Consider the following 24997-nt stretch of genomic DNA (forward strand, 5'->3'; position numbering starts at 1 on the left):
AGTAACCATTACCCCAATCTAAACTTCTCCTCTCTTAACACTGCTTCATACATCTACCCCTGGGCCCTGAATGAGCAGTAAAAATGATGTGCATTGAACACATAATCACCTTACTTTTTACACTTTGTAGGGACCAGCTCCGTGTGTTCGTGTGTGTGTGTGTGTGCGTGTGTGTGTTTTAAAGATATTAGATCTTTAGATATATAAGTAGAGACAAAATATGAATCTAGGGTCTAAAGCAGATCTGATCGCTGAACAAAGTTGTTCTCAAAATTCGCAAAACCAAGTACACTACAAATGTAACATATGCAGAGAGAGTTAGATTTGGCTGGGTGTGTTCAAACTAAAATTGCAGTGTAAAAATAAAGCAACCAGTATTTACCCTGCATAGAAACATAATACAGTAACTCACGCAAAATCTATCTCTCTCTGCACATGTTACATCTGTCCCACCTGCAGTGCAGCATGGTTTTGTCCAATTTTAAAAACAAATTTGTCCTGTTATCAGGTCTGAATTAGGCCAAACGTAACTAGGGGCTTATTCTGGTTCAAAGGCAGAATCTCTCTCTAATGGACAAAGCCATACGCACTGCAGGTGGGGCTGATGTAACATGTGCAGAGAGAGTTTGATTTGAGTGGGGGGTGTACTTCGAACTGATATCTATATTCCAGTGTAAAAATAAAGCAGCCATTATTTACTCTGCACGGAAACAATAAAATACCCAAATCTAACTCTCTCTGCACATGTTACATCAGCCCCACCTGCAGACCTCCCAACTGTCACGATTACAGCGGGACAGTCCCGATTTTCGGGTCCTGTCCCGCTGTCCCACCCGCGGCAGGCATTGTCCCACTGCGGGGGGGGCAGTTGGGAGACCCCCCAATATAATAGAATAGACGCTGTGCCCATGCGCACAGCATCTATTCTCGTATGAAAATGAGGGTGCGGCTAATTAGCATAAGCCATGCCCTCATTTGCATACACCCCACCCCCTTTTCGGGCGCTCACGCGGCTTCGCCGCTCGAGTGTCCCTATTTCCCCAACACAGAAGTTGGGAGGTATGCACCTGCAGTGCATATGGTTTTGTCCAATAGGGAGTGATTGTGCCTTTCCAAGTGAACCAGAATAATCCCCCTAATGCTATTAACAATCTAGTAATAGTGAAACGAAAATGATTAAATAAACATGGGTACATTCTGCTTCTGTACTTGGTACTCTCTTCAATATTACCCGCTAAGCCAGATATAGTATAATAAGCTAAGATCATAAAATATAAACAGAAAGAGCTCCCAGCCTTTTGAAAAGTAGAAAACCAAAAAGCAGACATTTCCTTGATAAAAGAACAGGTTTCTTCAAGTATTCTCATTGCGATATTTGCAGATTCCCTAATCCCAGTAGTGGAGTGTTCTCTGAAAGTTCTCAACCTAGTCATTTTAAAATAAAAGATGTGATGAATGCAATCCTCCTCAGTTATATATACTTACTAGAATATACTTGCGGTCTTAAGTACTGTATGTTGCTAAAATAAATATTACTAATGCTATACTTACAGGAACATATAAGGAACAATAAGTTTGAATCTCCATTAGTATCAAGACAATTTAAGAACCATCATGATGCAGAGGGTATGGATCATAGGGTCGACACAGCTAAGGTCAACATGCATTGCGTCGACCACTGAAGGACAACATGGCCATAGGACAGCACCTCAGAAGGTCAACATGAGGTTAGGACAACAGGGTCATTAGGTCGACACAAGCATTATGTCGACATGGGCTAGGTCAACAGTCAAATGGTCAACATGGGTTTTCCACATTTTTTGTCCTGAATGTCGACACAGTCGACATGGACACCTTATCTTTGCACCGTGTCCCCTTGAATGGCTCAATGCGCTTGGCATGCTTAGGGCACACTATTTTATTCTCCCTCCACGCCCTAGTGGATGGTAGGGCATGAAATACTGCCTGTCGGCACTTGTTGGCTCAAAAAAAAAATGAAAGCTCCATGCCGACCATTTGACTGTCGACCTAACCCATGTCAACCTAATGTTTGTGTGGACCTAACCCCATGTCGACCTTCTGAGGTGTCGACCTAAGGCCATCTTTAACCAGTGCATGTCGACCTTAGGTGTGTCGACTTTATGACCGTATACCAATGCAGAACTGAATTTCTTAATATAAAGATACAGATACAGTGTACAGTATGTAACTTTCAGAACTATTAGAAGATCTTGGCAACAAATTGGTTCATACATATGGAGATGATGATGGTGATGTGAGAGTGTGCTCACACTTTGGGGGTTATTTTGGTTGATTTGCAAAGCTGCGGATTCACAGCCTTGTGAGTCTACCAAACCCCGCTTTGCAAATGGTGGCCTAGCTGCCACCCATTCACAGCATGTTTTCGCACGCACTGCAAATGGATGTTTTACATAAACATCCATTCACAGCCTGCAGGGGGACACCCACATCATTCAATGGTCGCCATCCATTGAATGATGTGGAAGGCACACACATCTCAGGTTGCTCAGAGCAACCTCAGATGTGCGTGTGCACTCTGAAGTAATACCCCTTTCACACCAGCCGAAATTCCCGGGTTGAGTCCGGGAACAACCCGGTACTAGCGCTGGTGTGAAAGGTTCCTGGGACATATTACCGGGCTAATTTGCCGGCAATCCAACCCTGCTAGGTAGCAGGGTTGTTCCTCGGTTAAACCCGGGGACCTGGCTAGTGTGAATGGGGTAGGGTATCCTGTCCGGCCGGGAATCCACACAGGCGGCAAGCGCAAATGACAGGACAGGCAGTGGATGATGATGACGCAGCTCTCCGGCAGCAGTGAGGGCTGCGTCATGTTCATCCGCCACCTGTCCCGTCATTTGCGCCGCCGCCTGTGTGGATCCCCGGCCTGCACAGAGGACAAGCAACTGGGGTGAGTATTCTCATAACCTCCTGCCCACCTCCGCTGCCATCCCGCCGACTGCCCAACGCCATCCCGCCGACTGCCCGCCTCCTCCCCACCTCCTGCCCACACACCAGAAAATGCAGGGACTTTTCTGGAGTGAAAGGGGCCAACCCGGGAATGGCCCGGCATGATTCCTGGGCAATATTCCTGGGTGGGTCCCTGCATTTTCTGGTGTGAAAGGGGTATAAGTGTCAGCTGCCCGCCCCCCACACCTACGTTAGCGGCACATTAGCATGAGAACGTTTCCTTATGCAAATGGACTGCACTGCCGCCCCATGCCCCTCTCCACCCCCCACCCACACACTTAGGTGCGGGTGCCCGGCAAATAGCAAACATCCTGTTCGCTGTGGACACACGCACCAGGTGTATGCAAATGCGCAGAAATGACCCTGCGCATCCGCATACGCCCACGGACCAGAATAACAGTCTTTAGCTGAAACCGTGGGACCGGACATGGTATGCGTAGTGACCTTGCCCTGTGCTGGGCACTCCCTCCTGTAGCCTGCCTCTAAGGGCTATTTCACACACTCCGGCGAAAACCCGTACGGCCATGAATTCGTGCAGCACACAGCAGTTTAGAATGGAGGGGATGGCCACAGCCCGGCAGCCATCCCTTCCAGTGGTGGGATCCGGCTGCAACCGGGCGGCTGGGCCGCGGCCGTCAAGTGTGAATGGACACAATAGTGTCCATTAACAACTACTGTGCACGGCACGGCTTTTGGCCGTGCGGAATTTCGCCGCCCGGCAGGAGCCGAAGTGTGTGAAATAGCACTAAGTGTTGTAGTTTTGCAAAGTTTTGAAAAACTACTAACCCCTCTAAATCAGGCCCTTTGTCCATTAATTCTCATATGTTTAAAGCTGCAATAATTTACAAGACAAGAACAACTTTGTGCTGAGCTCTTTCTTTATTCATTCATTCCTGGTATTATTCTAAATCAAGAACACATCATCCAAGATACTCTGGCAGTAGACAACAGTAAAAAGAAAGTGCTTTCATACTTTGTCATGCATATATTCATATACAGTAGATGACATTAAGCTTGATCCTTCCTATGTTTTTAAGTGAAGTCTTACATGTATAATAAAATATACATTACAATTGTACAGGATAAATGAACACTTTTTCTAAAAGACCTTGGCAACAATAAAAACTCCAATTACAGATATAACAATAAGTTACTGCAGGAAACATTCATGGCCAGTGATCCATAAGATGACAGGTACAGCACAGTGTCTTTGCAAAGAAGACAAAATACAATACTTATGGGCTCACGTATTTAATTCCAAACATAAAAGAGAAAAGTTCTATCTCTTGTGTAACGCCCCCTCCCACTGGGAAACTCTCCCATGTTAGTACAACACAAATAAAAAGTCTCTCCATCACATTGAGTCAAATACCAGTTGATATTGCATAGGCTTTTATGGAGTTGACCCTTTTGGGACAATGGGTGTCTAGAAAGCTTTGCCACATATGAAAAAACTTTGAAGTCTTAGATTCTTTATCCAATACTACCTTCGCCCAATGCATTCTACATAGATAACAAAATTGGATTTATAAACCAAAATAGTAGTTGCAACTGAATGGTTCCACCTTTGAATAATGGCCTTAGAAACTGTTACATCAACTGCCATCAGCATACACAGTACCAGCCCTTCGTTTATTGAGTTGTCCCAATGACTGTGCTGCACACTCAGTGGGGGGTCATACACATTTAGCAGTCCGTGCTATATTTCTAAAAAGATCTAGTCAGATCGCTTAGAAATAGGGATAACATCATCCCGTGTGTATGCTCCATTAGATTTGTGTGAGTTATTTTGTTTCTGTGCAGGGTAAATACTGGCTAATTTTTTCTTACACTGCAATTTAGATTTCAGTTTGAACAAACCTCACCCAAATCTAACTCACTCTGCACCGGTTACATCTGCCCCACCTGCAGTGCAGCATGGTTTTGTCTATTTGAGAAAAAAATGTGCTACACAATCAGATTTGTATTATCCCCTAAATTTACTGTAGGGGTAAATTTACTAAAGCTTCTAATAGTGAAAAGAGATTACGTTGCCTATCGCAACCAATCAGATTCTGTTTAGTATTTTCTAGGATGCAATAGAGAAATGATAGACAGAATCTGGTTGGTTATTTTGGGCAACATCATATTTTTTGATTTTTAGAAGCTTTAGTAATTTTAACCCTCAGTGTTGAATGTGTATACACTGTATCACACAGTTTATTATCAAATCTTGGATATAACATCTACTGTGAATTAGTTTTAGAATATTACCAACGAAGAGGGATCTATTGATTATGTGATGTTGTATGGTGGGAATGTCATGTGACCAATTAAGGTATACCAGGCAACATATGCAAACTAGGGATATTCAGGTAGATCATTCTACTGTACACTTTCAAAAAGTCTCTAACAGTAAAAGGGCAAGAAGTGCTAAGCCTTGAAAAGTGATAAACCACTAACCAATCATCTCCTACCTGCCATTTTTCAGAAACAGCCCATGACATGGCAGGTATGAGCTGAGTGGTTGGTGGTTTATCCCTCTCCATTTCATCACTTTTCAAGCTTAGTACATCTGGCCCAAAATGCATTAGTGGGTATAGCTGTTGACCTGTACTACTCTCTAGGATAAGATGAACACGAGCTGATAATTAGAGGCCTAATAATAATAATAATAATAATAATAATAATAATAATAATATTTATATAGCACTCTTTCTTTAGTAGGACTCAAGGTGATTAACAGATTGAATGAATGTAATAAAGTACAGAAACAATGAAGTACAGAAAAGCTTTTAATAAACTATACTTATACGGAATTACAGAATTACTTGAGTATACAGGAAAGTCTTGGGTCTGGTTTTGAAGGATTCTAGAGTGGTGGTCTCTAGAACTGTGTGGGGAAGTGAGTTACATAGAGTTGGAGCCGCATGGCTAAAAGCTCAACCCCCAGACGAATTACGGGAGATTCTAGGTACTGCTAAAAGTCCTTCATCTACAGATCGTAGTACTCGGCTGGGACAGTATGGAATCATAAACTGCTTCAGGTACCTTGAGCCTTGGTCATGTAGGACTTTGAAACTCAGTAAGCTAATCTGGAAAATGATTCGCCATTTTATGGGCAGCCAGTAAAGTACAGAATGGGAGTTATTTGGCTAGAGTGGGGCAGATTGGTTAACAGCCTGACAGCTGTGTTTTGTACCAGTTGTAATCAGTGCAATCATTTTTTCTGGTAGACCAGAAAAAATCTAATCGAGCTGATACAAATACATGTATGACTTTTGGCAGATCTTCAAAGGGGATTAAGTGTTTGATTCTGGCTATGTTCATTAGATGAAAGAATTAGGATTTGATTGCTTACTCGGTTTTTCCAGGAAAGGAGAGCCCATTTTCCATCTAGAATCAAGCCTCCATTGTCACTGATATCTGGTACACCACCTAATTTTAGCACTTTAAAAAAAATTACATTTACTATAATATGAAGAGAAACATCTCTTTCATATGAGACTGCCTACTTTTGGAGCTCACTGTCTTTCGTGTCTTTCTTTTTTCAAGACATCACAGTCAAGAACTCAGGGAAGTTGACTGTTTTGTTGCCATCTGCATCTAGTTGATTGATCATGATCTGCAGCTCCACTTCTCCGGAGTTCTGCCCAGCGACCTTTAGCACTGTGCACAACTCCTTTGCTGCTTTGGTGCCATTAATGTCCTTGTCTAATAATGAAAAGCTTTTCTTGCACTCTGAAGTTTGCTCTTGGCAGCTGGTCAACACTTTCCAATGGATATATTTATGGGTAAAGCTTCTAAAAATGAAAAAGAGATAATGTTATCCATAGCAGAAATGATAGAATCTGATTGGTTGTTATGGGCAACATCAGCTCTTTTAATTTTTAGAAGCCAGTGTGTGCAGCTCCTACAAGATTCAGCAGGCAGCACCGCATCCTCTCCCTTTGCAAGTTCGACTCTGATTCTACTTATATAATTTAAGAACTGCTTCTCTACTTACAGTTCAAGTACTCAACTCTTTTAATTACAAATTTGAAATGAAGATTTTAATAAATGATACGCTTAGAGATTTGATTGGAAATTACACATGTACTGCACTCTGCAGATTTTTAATAGAATAAATCTATAAAACAATATTCATGCAATTTTGTTCACCACAGCTAATTCATTTTTATAATTTTTATTCTTATTATTGTTAATAATAATAATAATAGTTTAACTTTTTTGTTTTTACATTTCACTTTAACAATAAATATAGAATTATGTTGAGGCTGATTTATTAAATGCCTGTTAAGATTACAATTTTCTTTTTAAGTTAAAGCTTGAGTGTTAGATTGAAATATATACAATTTTGTAAAAATATCACTCAATACTTCAGGCACCCTAAAGTCAGACATTAAGGGTGAAATTAAATAGGATGAGAGATTCAGAAAGTGGTAAGAAATCTTTAGTTTTTTGAAGCAGCAACCATTTATACTTTCAAAATCGAACTGGTTTTGCAGTGCAAATAATTGCTGCTTCAAAAAACTTACCAAATCTCTCACTTTCTGAGTCTCTCATCCTATAAAATTTCCCCCAAAGCCTAAATCCAAGGTGGACACTTTGCTATAGTGCTTATGACTGGGGCACCTTCGAGGAGACATTGGCAACATCATCAGAGTAATGCTGCAATTGTTCAGACTGTCCTATGGTATTTGGTCGCAACTGGCAGGTATGTCCACTCGGACCACCTCATCTGTCACCGCCCATGAATTCCTATAGGTATTGTTCTCCAGCAGCCATTGGATCACATGCGCATAAGTAAAACTGAATATATATATATATATATATATATATATATATATATAGAAAAGGGAGTCCAAACCGCGCACAGCCAAAAGTAATTAAGAGTGCGTCCTTTTCTTTCTTAGTAGTATTTGCAGCTTTCTCCAGGGAACCAGACCACGGTTCAATATCCCACAAACATATGAAAAGAAATGGAGAGGGAGCGCACCATGAGCATAAAATTCAATACTTTACTTGAAAGTGTAATAAAGCTCACATACATGAATGTAAACAGAGATCTGCTTGCCAGAATAAACCCCCGCACCACACCAACAGCTTCAGACCGGGACCAGCCGTAAACCGTCTGTGGACATCAGGTGGGTCAGGAACAGAATTGCACAGCGTCGTCAATCAGGCCACGCCCAACCGGTTTCGTCATAGGTAGACTTCGTCAGGGGGTGTTTCTATTCAGTGTGCAGGTATGGTATATATATCTGTTATTCAGCTTGAGACATTTAAAAACCATACCTGCACACTGAATAGAAACACCCCCTGACGAAGTCTACCTATGACGAAACCGGTTGGGCGTGGCCTGATTGACGACGCTGTGCAATTCTGTTCCTGACCCACCTGATGTCCACAGACGGTTTACGGCTGGTCCCGGTCTGAAGCTGTTGGTGTGGTGCGGGGGTTTATTCTGGCAAGCAGATCTCTGTTTACATTCATGTATGTGAGCTTTATTACACTTTCAAGTAAAGTATTGAATTTTATGCTCATGGTGCGCTCCCTCTCCATTTCTTTTCATATATATATATATATATATATATATATATATATATACACACGATTATTTCAGACATGGGGGAGTTTACACCAGCAGGTCTCACAATTGGTGGATATGTTGGTTCAACCACACATTTTAGATCAATCGACATATTTGAAAGACACTACGAGCTTCCTGAATAAATTGGAAGCAGTGGTAGTGGCTCCTGACACAATCTTATGTGTCATGGATGTCACTAGCCTGTACACTTCAATTCCGCACGTAGAAGGCATGCAGGCTATGAAAGACAAAAAGTTACCAAATTTGGATTTGATATTGAACTTTACCTGTCGTTATTGAGATTGATATTGACTCGTAATTATTTTGTATTCAACGGTAACATGTACCTGCAGACATCCGGGTGTGCTATGGGGGCTGCAGTTTCACCATCATATGTGAATATTTACATGTTCGGCTTAGAGCAGAAAATGTTCTTTGAACATAGGCTCAGCCATCATATCTGGATGTTCTGCAGGTACATAGATGATTTGTTCATGCTGTTGGGCCAGGAGACCTATGAAACTACATCAATTGTCCAGATGCACCCATTAAGTTTACGTACGAATGGAGCAAGACAGATATTGCGTTTTTGGATGTTAATGTCCATCTAGCTGGGGCTTGTATTTCAACATCAGTTTTTACTAAAAGCACAGATAGAAATACTCTTTTGATGGCAAACAGCCATCACCCTCCCCTTTTAAAGAAAGGGCTCCCCTATTCGCAGATGGTGAGGGTGGCTAGAATCTGTAGTGATTGGTCGACCCTCCCCTGTGAACTTGATAAAAAGATCCAGAAATTTCATGAGTGTGGATATGCTCTTAAAAATCTGGAACTATATAAGAATAAGGTACTGTGTCTACAAAGATAAAAACTATTGAAACCTGCGGTAAAGAAAAAGGAGGCAATCTTCCCCTTGGTAACTACCTTTGACACATCAAGTCCTGTCCTGCCAATTGCCACAAAATCTCTGTGGCCTGTATTAGCTTCTGACAAGGATTTAGGATGCTTCCGGAATGTAAGACCATTATCTTGTTATAGAAGGGCTAAAAACCTCTGTGATCTATTGGTACATTCTGATATCAGTGACTTTAGAACGTCTTCTTATGTATCTGTAAACAAACCAGGGTTTTACAGGTTCCCCAATTGTGTTACTTGTGGTTTTTTAATAGCTAGTAACACTTTTAAACATCCTTATAGTGCATTTAAGTACAAGATCAGACATGTTTTATAATGCGAATCACGCTTTGTAGTTTACATAATTATATGCCCCTGTGGGTATTATTATGTGGGGAAAACATCTAGAATATTTAAAAAGCGCATGGCCATGCACCGTTCGGCCATCAAGGCAGCACTGATGGATAAGCCCAAGGATCAGCCAGTAGGAGCTCATTTTAAATCGCATAGCCATCAGCTCTGTTCACTGAAGTACCAGATAATTGATCATGTACCCTAGAACATTAGAGGGGGCGATCGTAACAAGAAGCTCCTGTGCTTGGAAGCAGACTGGATTTATAGGTTAGATACTGTGTCTCCTAAGGGTTTAAACGAGCGAATAGCTTGGAATTCCCTAATGTAGCTAAGATTGATTTTTTGCCAACAGCTCTGTTTTCTGTATGTATTTATATCTGTATGCGTAATTAATTCTGATTGCTGTTACTGTGTGTATATTGTATACATTCATGTTTAACCATGTATTTTGGTTTTTAATTTGTTTTTAACTGGTGTCTCTTTTAAGCAAGCCTATGTGGAGAACCCATTGTATGTTAACATACATTTCCAGCACTAGTCACGGAGGAGATGCTGGTGTTGCTTGGCAACGCAGTCTTGTCCAGGCGCAGTGAAGTCATCTGAGTGTGCTGAGAGCAGATGCCGGCGATTCCCATGATTGGTGGTCTGGTGAGCGGCGGATGCAACATGAAGATCTCTACATAAGGTAAGCAGCGTGCTGCTTGTGTGTTTGTCTATTCCTCCTGACGATGGGGTGCGGATCCCAGAATCATTGAGAATGAGAAAATAAAGTGATGTTTTTATGGAAGCCCTGTCAGTGCCGTGCTTCGTGAATATCAACTTGTAAATTCCACTGCTGGTCTGCACTTACTTAAGTCGGCACAATTGCTGGTGCCCTCCAAGCAAACAAATAGTAATCCAAAGAAGGAGGCACTCAGACTGAATGAGAATGAGTGCCTCCTTCTTTGGATTACTATATATATAATTTCAATTATTATCATTCTACTGTGAATCCAATTGAGAACATACTCTGCTTTTAATAAAAAACTATCATAGAAACATAGAAACATAGAATTTGACAGCAGATAAGAACTATTTGGCCCATCTAGTCTGCCCCTTTTTTATCCTTCAGGTAATCTCAAACCTTTTTGATCCTTATTTCTTTGTAAGGATATTCATATGCCTATCCCAAGCATGTTTAAATTATTCTACTGTCTTAGACTCTACCACCTCTGATGGGAGGCTATTCAACTTATCCACTACCCTTTCTGTAAAGTAATTTTTTCTAACATTTCCCCTGAACCTACCTCCCTCCAGTTTCAGTGCATATCCTCGTGTTCTATTACTTTTCCTTTAAAGAAAATGTCCCTCCTGTACTATGTTAAAACCCTTGATATATTTGAAGATTTCTATCATGTCCCCCCTTTCCCTTCTCTGCTCCCAACTATACATGTTAAGATCTTTTAGTCTATCCAGGTAAGTTTTGTGATGTAGGCCATGCACCATTTTAGTTTCCCTTCTTTGTACACTCTCCAATGTATTTATGTCCTTCTGAAGATATGGTCTCCAGAACTGGACACAGTATACCAGATGAATCTGGACTTATCTTTGCTGGCGATTCGCCAGCAGCATGCTGCTGGCGGATCGCCAGCAACACGGCGCTGCTATCTGACTGAGACGTGCGTGCGTCCCCCACGCACGCGCGTCTCAGTATCCGGGCGGCGGGGCGGACGCATTACTGTCCGCCTCCCGCTCGAGGGGGCAGGGGGGGACCCGAGGAGGCTGCGGGGGGGTGCGGTCGCCCGGTCTGGGCACCGGGCGACCGAGGGCAGCACCGTCGGAAGGGGACGCGCGCGCACTTCGTGCGTGCGCGTCCCCTTCCGGCATACAGATGGCGGCGGGGCATCGCCATCCTCTACAAAGATGAATCCCGCTACATCTGTACCAGATGAGGCCGTACCAATGAGCTATAAAGTGGCATTATTACTTCTTTCTTTCTGCTACTGATTCCTCTACCTATGCAACCAAGCATCTGACTAGCCTTCCTCATTGCTTTGCTACATTGCTTTCCTGCCTTAAAGTCATCTGTAATAGTGACTTCTAGATCCCTTTCCTCCTCAGTAGTTTCCATTATAGTACCCTTGATACTATATTGAGCTTTTGGGTTTTTTGAGCCCCAAGTGCATAATTTTGTATTTTTTAGCATTAAACTGTAGTTGCCATGCTCTTTACCAATTCTCAAGTTTACCTAGATCATCAGTCATTTGATTTACCCCTCCTGGTGTGTCTACTCTTTTGCATATCTTTGTGTCATCTGCAAAAAGGCATACTTTCCCTTCAATACCATATGCAATGTCACACAGCAGGTGAGTAGATTGGCTTTTTTGGACATATAACAAAGTATTAATAGAAAAAGGAAAATCTATACGTTGACCCAAAATCAAAACTGAACTTCACATACTGTATAGTGCAGTATCCGGTGGTGCTCCTGCAATCATATGAAAACATATTACAGGTCGGGTATCCCGTATCCGGGCATCCCGTATCCAAATTATTCCAAAAACCGTGGTTTTTTGGAATAATTCAATTTCCCCCCAACCCTCTTTTAATACTTACCAAGTCCTCCGGCGTTAACAGCAGGGCTTCAGCATCCTCTCCGGCATCTCCAGCGGTCCCAGGAGTGCTTTGCGCGAGTGCGCGCGCGAGCCGGTGACGTCACCGGCGCGCCTGGGAACTTGCGCAAAGCACTCCTGGGACCGCTGGAGACGCCGGAGACGGTGCTGGTGGCCTGCTGTGGACGCCGGAGGAGTCCATGGACATCGAGGGACCATCGGGGACCCACCAGGGGCAGGTAAGTATGACTAAAAAAAAAAATATTCCAAAAACCGGAATATTCCCTTATACGGAATGCTCGTGGTCTCGAGCATTTCGGATAAGGGATACTCAACCTGTATTTGAAAGGAAGTTGCAAGTTTGCAACCAAAAGAATAATTGCTTTGTGGGGCACTTCTTATATTAGGTAAAGTGATATTTAAGAAGAATATAACTAAAATTGGTTTGGCTCATTAGGTCTCCAGCATGTTGGTCGACAGTCAACATGCATTTAGGTCAACATGCATTTAGGTCGACATGCATTAAGGTCGACATGCAGGAAAGTCAACATGGCTGTAGGTTGACATGGGTTAGTTGGACAGGGTCATTAGGTCGACACAAGCATTAGGTCGACATGGGGAAGGTCAACAGTCAAAAGGTCAACATGGGGTTTTTAAAAAAACTGTGCTGAAATTCGACACAGTTAACATGGACACTGAAACGTAGCACGCATGGCTCACTGTGCTCGCCATGCTTCGGACACACTATTTTATCCTCCCAAAATGCCCTAGTGGATGGTAGGGCATGAAATACCGCCTGTCGGCACGTCGGCTCAAAAATAAATGGGAAAAACCTCATATCGACCTTTTGGCTGTCGACCTTCCCCATGTTGCTCTAATGCTTGTGTCACCTAATGAGACTGTTGAGCTAATCCATGTTGACCTACAGTCATGTCGACCTTCCTGCATGTCGACCTAATGACTCTCGACCCAATGCTTGTAGACCTAGTGACCGTATCTCACTAAAATATAACCTTTATTTAACTTGATTTAAAAGACAAAAAATATGCAGTGATACACATCTATAAAAGGCAAGCCTAAATAAGCATACATCATTAGCGGAAAAATATGTACGTCATACTGTAAGCATAGGCAAAATAATCCCACTCGTACTACTGTAATCAGATATATCATTACATCTTAATATAACGTGTGGAAACTTATTAGAACCACGTGAAACTGCTCTGATGTGGATAGTATTAGATACAAATAAAGTAAACAAAAAGGGAATGGTCTTTAAACACAATAAACTAAATCATATACGGTGAAAGACTGACAACATGTCATGATATATTAATCAATATAAGAAAACAGTCAGAAATAAGTAAATGGCTGATAATATGAATTTCTGGGATACTAACCCAGCCCTTTCACTTCCAAGATCAGGCAGAATTGTGCTTTTCTAGTGAGCATAGACAAATATAAGGGGTGGTCCGGGGGTGCACCGGACCACCTATTAGCCATAACACCTATGCCCAGAGTTGCAGGCAATGTTAGTCAGACTACTAGTCTGGACTCTGGAAGGAGTGGAGGAGACTAGAAGGGGCAGGTGCAGCAGCTCGGCAGGAAGGAGAGGAGGGAGACTAGCCTGACACACTCTACTGTAGCTGCACCACACAGAGCCAGGCAGGCTTTCAAACAGGCATCCAATCAGAGAGGAGAGTGCCATCCCGCCTTCAATATAGCCGCAGACCTGAATAGAGCCAGGCAGTGCACAGCTCTCTGCCTAGCTGTCACTGAGCAGCATTTCCCCCTTGGCAAAGAGCATTTTACTCCCCTGTGGCAACAAACATGTAATTCTCCTTGGCAATGAACATGAAACCCCTTTGGCATTGAGGATGATGCCCCTGGCATCAAGCATGTAACCCCTTGCATTGAGCATGTAGGTAAGAGGCACTTACATCACATAATATGTAATGGGAATCAAGGTGTGTGGTATAATTTGTAATGGGCATCATGGTGTGTAATGTAATATGAATGGGCATCACTGTATGTGGCATAATATGTAATGGGCATCACTGTGTGGCATCATGTGTAATGTGAATTATGGTGTGTATGTGTAATGGGCATTATGTTGTGTGGCCTTATGTGTAATGGGCATTACGGTGCGTGACATAATACGTCATAGGCATTAGAGCTTGGAAAATAATGTGTAATGGCATTAAGGCATGCAGAATAATGTGTAGCGGGCATTAAGGCATGCAGAATAATGTGTAACGGGCATTACGGCATGCAATATTATGTGTAACAGGCATTATGGAGTGATATGTAATGTGTATAGGGCATTACAGCATTTACTATAATGTGTAATGGGCATTATGGTGTGTGGTGTAATGTGTAATGCCACACCCCTTTTGTGAGGCCACGTCCCCTTTTCGGCATGCAGTTTCACTGCACAAGGGTCTCTGTGGCTTCATTAGTTGAATCTGGGACCGCCCATTAGTTGAATCTGGGACCACCCATATTTCTAGATTTGCCAGTGCTAGTGAGGTATGATGGTAGACACTGAATCACCAGCAAATGAGAGTTTACACACATACTGTATTTACATAAAAGAAAGTAAGCACTTCTGTTCATACCACAACTAGATCGCATCATTGTTGAGTGAGCAGTTTCTTATTTTTCTTGAAAAACCCTAAAAGTATATGCTTGTGTTGCACTCCAGATGTTACCCTTGATCAAATAATATAAATATATTGTTAACCGCTAACAAAATATTTTGTGCTAATAAATTTTTAAATTTGCATTTGAAATGGTGGTGGGACTAACAAATGGACAGGACAACCACAGACATACACACAGAACCAAACATTGGTGATCAACTCTCCATTTACTACAGATGGTGTAACCATTTTCTGTCCAGGACAATCGATCCACAACATACCCCAATGCCAGGAGGGCATACCCACTAAGTCTAAAATTCAAACAACCAACTTAACTGCCACATGGTCCAACTAACAATTCACATAACAAAGGGCGGGAGGGTGAGTTAAATAGAATAATTTGCTTCACACAAGTATAAGCTCCTAATACTCCTCCCTTACTTCTACTATTGGCTACAGGGCTACCATCAGGAATTTTGGGGCTCTGATACACATCCCAATCCAGGCCCCGAGCCCCTCCTCCTCAATTAACTTACCATAACCAGGCTCCTGCTTCAACATCTCCTCTTTTACTGAGCTGCAGCATGGAGGTCCCGGAGCGCAGGCTTCTTCAACTCAGGATGCCGGCAGCCAATTAAAATGCAGCACCGGCTGGTGAGCCAATCAGAGCTTGCATACCAGCAGCCAATCTGCTGTCGGTATGTGAGCTCTGATTGGCTCAAAAGCCGGTGCAGCATATTAATTGGCCGCCGGCATCCTGGGTTGAATAAGCCTGCGCTCCAGGACTTGCTCTGTTCAGCGCACTGATTGGCTACTACTCTACACTAAGCTAATTATCTTAAAGGGGAAAACTACCAGCACTTCATGATTATCTTTTTTTCTAACTCAGAATCAGGCATATTGTACTGTATTAATACCATGTGTACAGAGAAGCTTTCTCCCCTGCTAAAGACTTGTAGATTTACTGTATATTGTAATACACTTATTTACATTCTGCCTTCTGATTTATTGCAGCGTTCCTCCCAGGAACAGATTTATTTCATTGTAACCTGCAGGCCTACAAATTATAATGTGCTAAGTATTATCTTATTAATACCCTCCTTTTACAGAGCAGAATGTATTGAAATTACTAACAAAAATATTTCCCTGTTCAGCAAACAATTCTGTATAATATAACATTTCCCTGAATCGGTTCCTCGGTTCAGATTTCTTTGCTTCTGAAACAAAGTTTGACATATGGGCTACATAATAGAAATATCTGCATATCAGTCTGCTTGGGCAAGACTATATTGCTAATGCATTGAGCTTGTAATCATTTAGTTTTATCTGCAGTGTAGAGACTCACCGGGATCCTTTACTTCATCTCAGCACGGCGCCATTCTCACGATGACGGATAACTAGGTAATGGGAATGTATATGTAGGTTGAATAGTCAGATTATTCTGCAACACGAGCTGTCAACTACAGATACAGTACATGAACTTCTAAAGATTAGTTTTAGAAATCATACGTCTCATCAAAATGTTCACTGAAAGTTTTATTGTTATTTAAATATCTATTTTAGACTGAATTTTTCTATAAAAGCGTAAACATTTTTATAAGCTGGGGCTATATATCAAATATGTGTCCGTAAAGAGTTTCTGGAGGTAAAACATGTGTATATATCCTGTATCAATATATAAACTTTGCCTTTCACAAGGTTTTGCCTTTCACAAAGTCTACGGGGTAAATTTACTAAGATGTTCATGAGGTCCCGGACAACAGCAAGTGGTACTTCTTACAGATGATAAAACTTGTGGATAAATAATAGATATTGATCTGATTAAGATGGATGTAAAGTGGCGCCTTCCATTGGCAAATTTAGGATTTTTAGAGGTGGGTTTCCAAATGGAATCCAAAGTCTTCCACTCTGCAGCACATTGGAGTAAGTATGGGAGTTTATACACTGGATGCTGGATGCTTATACACTGGATGCTGTATGGAATACAGTATTCATATTTAACAGTATAGATGGTCTACAGTATTCAAACATTTACACAAGATAAGTGGTCAGGAAAAGGTTAAACATAATAAATAAATAAACATAATAAAACAGTACTGCACCTTCTAATCTCACAATCTCCCACCTCATGTTAAGGCTCCTGTTTCTTTCTCCTGGCACCTCTCTGGTCTATTGCGATGTTTGAGAGCTCAGATCCACACACACACACACACACACACACACACACACACACACACACACACACACACACACACACACACACACACACACACACACACAGTAAATGTGATAGAACCTGCTACCACAGGGCATGTGCAACAGCTCTGCTTTGTCCATTACACTGATGTTGTGGCAGCTATTTTGATCATATTATATACCGATGCTATTGTTGTCATAATTTAAGGCACTTGCCAAGATGAATGGGGAAGGGGGGGGGGCTTTCTGGTTGCACAGGAACCCTTCCTGCATTTGCCTATTCCTTCAGACAGGAAGATGCACATCCCACTGTATTTTCATTCACAGCTGCAACAGAATTGTTGAAAGTTTGTGGGCACAGGCATCCCGGCATTGGGGATGTGGGTAGTCAAAAGTCTGACCCTAGTATTCCAATACATAGAATCAGGACAGGCCATATAGAGTAAACTAACCCTCTCCCTCCTACCCCCTAACCATTCCAGGCAGCAGCCTAACCCTAACCCACACTCTCTAAAGCTTGTCCATAACCCTCCTAGCTAATGCCTAAACCTAAACCCCCCACCCCACAGTCTAACCCTACCCTTTCTCTCCCCACAGCCTAACCCTAAATTCCCCCTCTAGTGCCTAAACCAAACCTCCCCTTCCCTTGCTGCATGCTAGCCCAGCCCACATACTCACCATTTGGGATGCCAGCTGTCAGTATTCTAGCATTGGTATAATGATCCTTTTTGAGGTTCCAGTGCCGGTGTTCTTATGTCTTATTTCATTTAAGAAGCTGGCGACAGTATATTGAACACCGGAATCCTGAACACAAGGATGCTGACCCCATACAACTTAACCAGTGAAGTGGCTTTGTTAACTTAAAGTAGATACAGCCATACTTAGTGTTGCACACACTGGAAGACAGAGCAGGGTTGATGTCAAACAACTCATCAGCCGGTGAGTGTATGTGAGCACTGGGTAGTGATGCAGGAACCTGGAACAACTTCTTAATCATACTGTAGGTCTCACTGGAGCTAAGTGGAATACTACTCTCTGTGGCACTCTAACCAAGGGCCTTATTCTAGTTCACTCTTTCTGACAAAATCCTTCTTAGATGGACAAAACCATGTGCACTGCAGGTGGGGCAGATGTTACTTGTGCAGAGAGAATTAGATTTGGGTGGGGTTTTACATCAAAGTGAGATCTATATTGCAGTGTAAAAATAGAGCAGCCAGTATTTACCCTGCACAGAAACAAAATAACTCACCCAAATTCTCTCTGCACATTTTACATCTGCCCCCCCCCCCCTGCAGTGCACATGGTTTTGTCCATCTAAGAAATATTTTTTCAGAAAGAGTGAACTAGAATAAGGCCCCAAGATGGCACTGCTCATTAGTAGTAGTCTTGGTGGCCATCTTGGTAAAGGGATGAAGCTTCCATGGATAAGAGATAACGCAGTACTGCTCACTTTCAACAATAATGGCATGGGAATCTAGCTACACAACCACAACACTCCAATAAGACAGATCTCTTGTGTGTAGCTGCAGCATTGGTGCCCAGTTCCCTACCCAAAATGTCCATTTTATTCAGAGAAAGATCTGGCCAACTCAGAATTACTGTTAGAATTGCAAGAATATGTACATTTGCTTCTGACATTGATCAGTCAATATATGTAAGTATAAAATGATCTGTCTTCAATTCAGAATTATGCCCTGTGTGTTAATACTTTGGGTAGTTGGTGCTTTGTATAGAATACTGTGTAATGGCTACATTCCCACAAAGTCCTTAAGAGATGATCAGCATGTCTATGCAGGGTTCTGTAGTTCATTTTTGGCATTCAGCAGTGACCAGATAGAACAATGCAAAGCAGAAAGTATTGAGCCTGCTGCCCTATACTGGCTTCTTGGTCCTCCTTTTATTGTACCCAAGACCAGATTCAAACTAGTATGGGCCCCAGAGCAATAAAACCCCCGCCCTATTCAAGCCACATATCATAGCCGCCACTACTATGGCCTTGTTAATTGTGCTAATAATACAGATTTAGACAATGACAGATTTGTGGGCTAAATTAGATGACAGGCATGGAGTGTGGTATCTGTGCAGCCTGGGGCCATCTTGCAGTGCCATGTTGCTAGCTAGAGCCTCCTGTCACAGCTGCCATCATTGCAGGGCAGAGCACACACACACAGATTGGAGATGGCAGGGACAGGGCACCTGTGTGTTTCCTGTTAGGATCCCTGTGGTCATGATTGGTGAGGATCATGGCCACAGCAGCAATATTTCTTCTGCTGGAGTCCTACACAAAACATCACCATTGACTGGGAGACTTGGGAGCCAGACAAGCAAGCTGAGTGCAGAGCACATACATCCAAAATGTCGGAAGGACACTGGACTGGAAGGGGCATAGAGGGGGAATGCTTTGCAGTAAGATATTCTGCAAAGCTGCTGGTATGGAGCCAGCCAGGCCAGGGTGGTTGCACAGTGGGCCATTTAGGAGCAACGTGGAGGGGACCCTGGTGACTGCATTATCTGAACTTGGTTGTGCCATCACTTATCAATAAACGCTACTACTGGTTATGTCACAGGACTTGTGATTGGTTAAAATATCTTTCCATTGGTGTGTGTGTGGGTGTGTGTGTGTGTATCATTACTCTGCCATTAAGGCCATTTCTAGGGACATGTGAGCTAGCTCCAGTACTGCAAATAGCATTTTGTATGAAATACTATTGGAAATGGCCCTCCCAAAATGGCAGCAGCAGCCCCCGGACAATAAGCAGTTCATGTTGCAGCAGCAGCCCCCAGATAACAAGCAGGTACTGTGGCAATGTGGTAGAACTGTGTGGGGCATAATATGGTTCAAGGGTCATTACTGTGTTGTGCATAAATATAGTGCTAGGGTTAGTACTGTGTAGGGCATAATATGGTGTTAGAGGCACTATTGTTTCAGTGTAAAGTAGTCCTTTCCTGCATGACCACGTCCACTGCAACAAGACCATGCCCATTGCAGAAAGGCCACATACTTTTGAGCTGCATTTTAATGTCTATGTGGGTTGTTTTTGGTGTTCGCACTGGGAGCTAAATTGTCGAGAATCCGCCCTGTCTGCTGTATACATTACTCTGACAAACCATTACTGTACTCACATGTACAACATTAAGAGGGCAATTTTTAAATGTGCATACAAATCTAGAGTTGGGGAGCTGTCCTATCTGAGCTCTACTGAACTCTAAATTGCAGTGTTGCATGAAAATGGCTTAATATTTGTGTTCTACAAGTAGGGGTGCCGACAGGTCGTCCGAGCCCCGGTCACACGGAGGGGGCATGGCCACTGGCTGGGGTTGGGGCCTCTGGGAGGGGCATAGCCATGCCCCAGTGAAAAAACTAAACGAGGTGGAGAGAGAGGACAGGCTGCCACTGCAGCTGTCTTTCTCCCTAGCTCAGCACATAGTACTGAGCATTGTCTGCTGAGATGGGGAGAGAAGCTGTGCTGTGGGGGCAGTCTGTCATCTTTCTCCCCCCTACAATGAGGGAGGAGGTAGTGGGACCTAGGCCCCTCCTGCAGACCCAGACCCAGGTAAAAAGTACCTCCCCCTCCCTTCAGGCCACTGGCTACATGCAATGTATAATCAGTATAATTGTCCTTTCATGGTTATAAAGTGCTGCACTCTCATTAATGTAACCTTACAGTATATTTTTCTGTAAATTTCAGGCGGCAGCATGTGAAAAAAATAACTATGTGTAAAGGCTGTTTACAGGCCATTGTAGAGACATACATCTCCGATAAAATCTCTCTGCACACATTCATGGAATCTGGAAAACCCCTTTTCCATTTTAGAATACAATTTATCAAGCACCAGGTATCTGGCTGCATATAGAAAGCTGTTTGACTTTTTGTACATCATAATGTCTGAAGTACATGCACTGTAGTGGAAAACGCTCTCGCAAAACTTAACAGTGTGTTGTAATGCAATTTAATTTTCAGGAAGGAACAAGAGGAAATTATTCCATTCATAATTCAGTTTAATAATGAAATATCAAAAATAAGACACATTGATAATAAGCACTGGCATATTCTGCACAAAGACACTGCCGTAACAGTGATGTTATTAGACAAGGCCAAGGTCATATTTAACAAACTACCGGATATCAAATGAAACACAACCGGCGCTTCCTAAAGTTAATGAGCAGAATGCAGTGCAACTTTATTTTATTATTATTATTTTTTTTATTATTTTTGGTTGAATGATTTAACATGTGCTATAATAGGATGTTTCTTTGAAGACATCTTCATATTCATTTATATGTCCTTGTAAAGCAGAGTGATAATAATGTACAATTGCCATGGCTACCTACAGAAAGGAAAGAGATGCTATAATAAAATCATACTCAATCTTAAGACAGGTCTTGTTGTAAATATTTCCGAAAATAAAGCTACCATAATAAATTATTTTGTCGAATAGCACTTTCAACATATTGCATATCTCAGATTGAATTCACCATTTAATTTAAGAGATTTTCAAATTCAGTAAAACTTTAAGCTTCGCTATTGTCTTAGTGCTAAGATCCTGCCCAAAAAGCATACGGTTTTGATTTTAGGTGCTAGTAAACAGGGCCTGATTAAGGGTGCCAGCTGCCCTAGGTTAATACATGGTTGCCCCACCATTGCATTAATTAAAACATTTTTACCTATGTGCTTATTGAGGGCCGTGTGCTCTCTTAAGGTGCATACACTGTCCTTTTTTTACCAATTTCGTTCATTTTGACCATTCTGAAAGAAATTGGTCAAAATATTGTTCAGTGCATTTGCAAAGAACAACTAATGAATATGCGCATACCCGCCAGTTGTTTCCCTTCCTGCAGTAGCCCTATCCAGCTCCTGCTGCCTTGGAGAGATTGCACTGTACTCCGAGGTGGGTCAAGCTGCTCTAACCTCTGTCCACTAACCACTGACACTTGGGCCCTCTGTCTATTAGGGCCCGGGATTCGAGTCTGTCTACTGGAAATTAATGAAAACATAAAAGGAAAATGTTTCCTGCATTCCTAGCCAACGGCATTTGAATAATGATATTAATTTGAAATTGAATGTATGTAGAGTCTTAAACCACTACTACACAGAGTGAAGGTAAGTATTTGCTGAATATTTCATGCTGTACAAAAGAAAAATTGGAAATGCTAGCTGTGTGTTTTCATATATCTAATGGTGTCAGTATAAGCAGTGGCGTCACTAGGGTGGTGTGGGTGGAGCGGACTACACCTGGGTATTACCTGCCGAGTGGTGACACCAAAGTGCTAACTCCTCGATGTCAGAAGGCAGGAGCTGTCACTGCAGACCAGACAGTGTCCAGGGGCAGGGGCATGTGTTGTTAGTTTGATTCTATCAGTAAACCCAACCCTCATGCTAACCTAAATCCTACTGCTAACCCTACACCTGCTGCTAACCCTAAACATAGCAGTAATGGCAATGGTGAACCTATCCCTAACTCTATTGAAACTTTTAAAATTATGACATTTGTGAGACTGTGGGATGTAATTAGGAACTTAATGATATCTGTATTATATGGCGGTCACTAATGCAGTCTATAGTATATTTTGGACAATAATCCTGTCTCTAGTATATGATGGTTGCTTTTGTTGTCTATAATACATGGAAGTTACCAATGCTGTCTGTATTATTTGATAGCCACTGATGTGGTCTGTATTATATAGTGTGCACTGATGCTGCCTGTAGTATATGGCAGTCATTAATGTTATCTGTACTATATGGTTGACAATTAGGGAAGCCAATCCGGGGCATTTTTTCAATCCCGGGAATGAAAAATGCTCAATCCCGGGATTCCCGGATCCTGGGATTGGCCTCCCTAATAAAAAAAAAAATTGACCCCACCCCCCAAATGTCAATATAAAGGTTCTTAACTCCACCTGACCGCCAATCTTCCCCATCTCTCCCGCCCTGCACCGTCACTTATGGAGATAGTGGTGAGAGGCAGCAGCAGGACCGTCGGTTCATCTCCAGTGGGTGGGCGGGTGGCTGGGAGCGGCACAGTGGGCGTGTGGCTGGGTGTCCAGGTTTGTGACAGTAGACTGTGCTGACAGACATGGCGATAGCTGGGCTGTGCGGCATGCTGTGACGTCAGGGGTAATGCTGCACAGCCTGGGCACCGCTGTCCCGAACAGTGGAACCGTCCACCAGGGGTCAGTAGCAGTCAGCCGGGCAGCATCTGAGCTATTTTCTAAGGTGCTCAGTGCTGCCCAGCTTTAAAAAATTTTTTTTTGCACTGGGGTACTAATCCTGGAATACCAAGGATTTTAGGCTAAAATCCTGGGATCCTGAGGTCATTAATGCTATCTGTAGAATATGGTTGCCATTAATACTGTCTATAATTTATAGATGTCATTAATGCTGTCTGTAGTGTAGGGTTGTCATTAATGCTGTCTGTAGTGTATGCTTGTCATTATTGCTGTCTGTATTATATGGTGTTCGCTGATGCTGTTTGCAGTATATTGTGGCCCCTATGCTGTCTGCATTATATAGGTGTCCCCATTATATGACACTATTGATGTCTGTGATATATTTTGTTCATATTGCTGAAGGGACACTACTGGGACAGAATGGGGGACTTTGATGAGTCTTTGAACCCAGGTGACAGAAATGCTAGCTTCACTCTTTAGCGGGTATATTGCCAGATGTGTGGCACTTTTCATATCGGTGAAAATACTCCAAATTGGAGAATTCTACACCCACTTTCAAATATACTCAATATCAAGACTATTGCGTCGAAAGTAAATGTTTGGGAAATATGTTACGTACATGTTGATATTTCAGAACTCATCATGTAGAGCAGTGATATACATAATTACAAATATTGCTTATTTATGTTTTTATAAAACAGTATTAATTACCATTTATAAGTATATAAAGCCATGTCTATAGTGCATTGTATTAATCCTTGGTTTAAATGCAATTGATAACAGAGGACAATAGCTTGCAGCAATGTAGATAGTTATGCTACAGTACTTGCAATTATCAATATTGTAAGCTCTCTCGAATTATGTGTCATATATCACATTTTTGAACATGATTCATTAGTGCTGGTACACCATGTCCTGCTCCTGGTCATTCTAATCATGTTCCAAATTGTGTAAGAATTAATTTATGTTAATATACTAAAACACATTTATTATTCAGTCCACCTTTCTGTAAATGGAAAGCACTTATAGACATATTTCGGTACTTGTGGATTATCACGGCTCCCACGATGGCCATCGTATATGAAAAAATCGCATCGCATCGCATGCGATCGCATCGCATGTGATCGCATTCGATTTTTCACTGAAAAGCATCCAAATGCATTGGAATTAGTATGAAACATGTTCAATGGCCCCCAAATGGCATTTTTGAGGCTGTACCACCCCCACTATCAACGCGAACCCGAAGCGTGGCGAGCGCAGCGAGCCCGCGAGGGGCGCCGGTACGGGTCCTACGACCTTTTCATACCCCCACTATCCACGTCGGCGTGGAGTTTAGAATAGAAAGTGTGGCGAGCGCAGCGAGCCACCGAGCCCGAAGCGTGGCGAGCGCAGCAAACCCCGCAAGGGGACGCGGATACCTTCACAGGTATCCGCGTCCACTCACGGGCTTCACAGGTGTCCGCGTCCGCTCGCCACGCTTCGGGCTCGGTGGCTCACTGCGCTCGCCACACTTTCTATTCTCAACTCCACGCCGACGTGGATAGTGGGGGTATGAAAAGGTCGTAGGACGCGTACCGCCGCCCCTCGCGGG

The sequence above is a fragment of the Crinia signifera genome, chromosome 2 (genome assembly GCF_055691185.1).
Source record: "Crinia signifera chromosome 2, ASM5569118v1, whole genome shotgun sequence".
Taxonomy (NCBI): domain Eukaryota; kingdom Metazoa; phylum Chordata; class Amphibia; order Anura; family Myobatrachidae; genus Crinia; species Crinia signifera.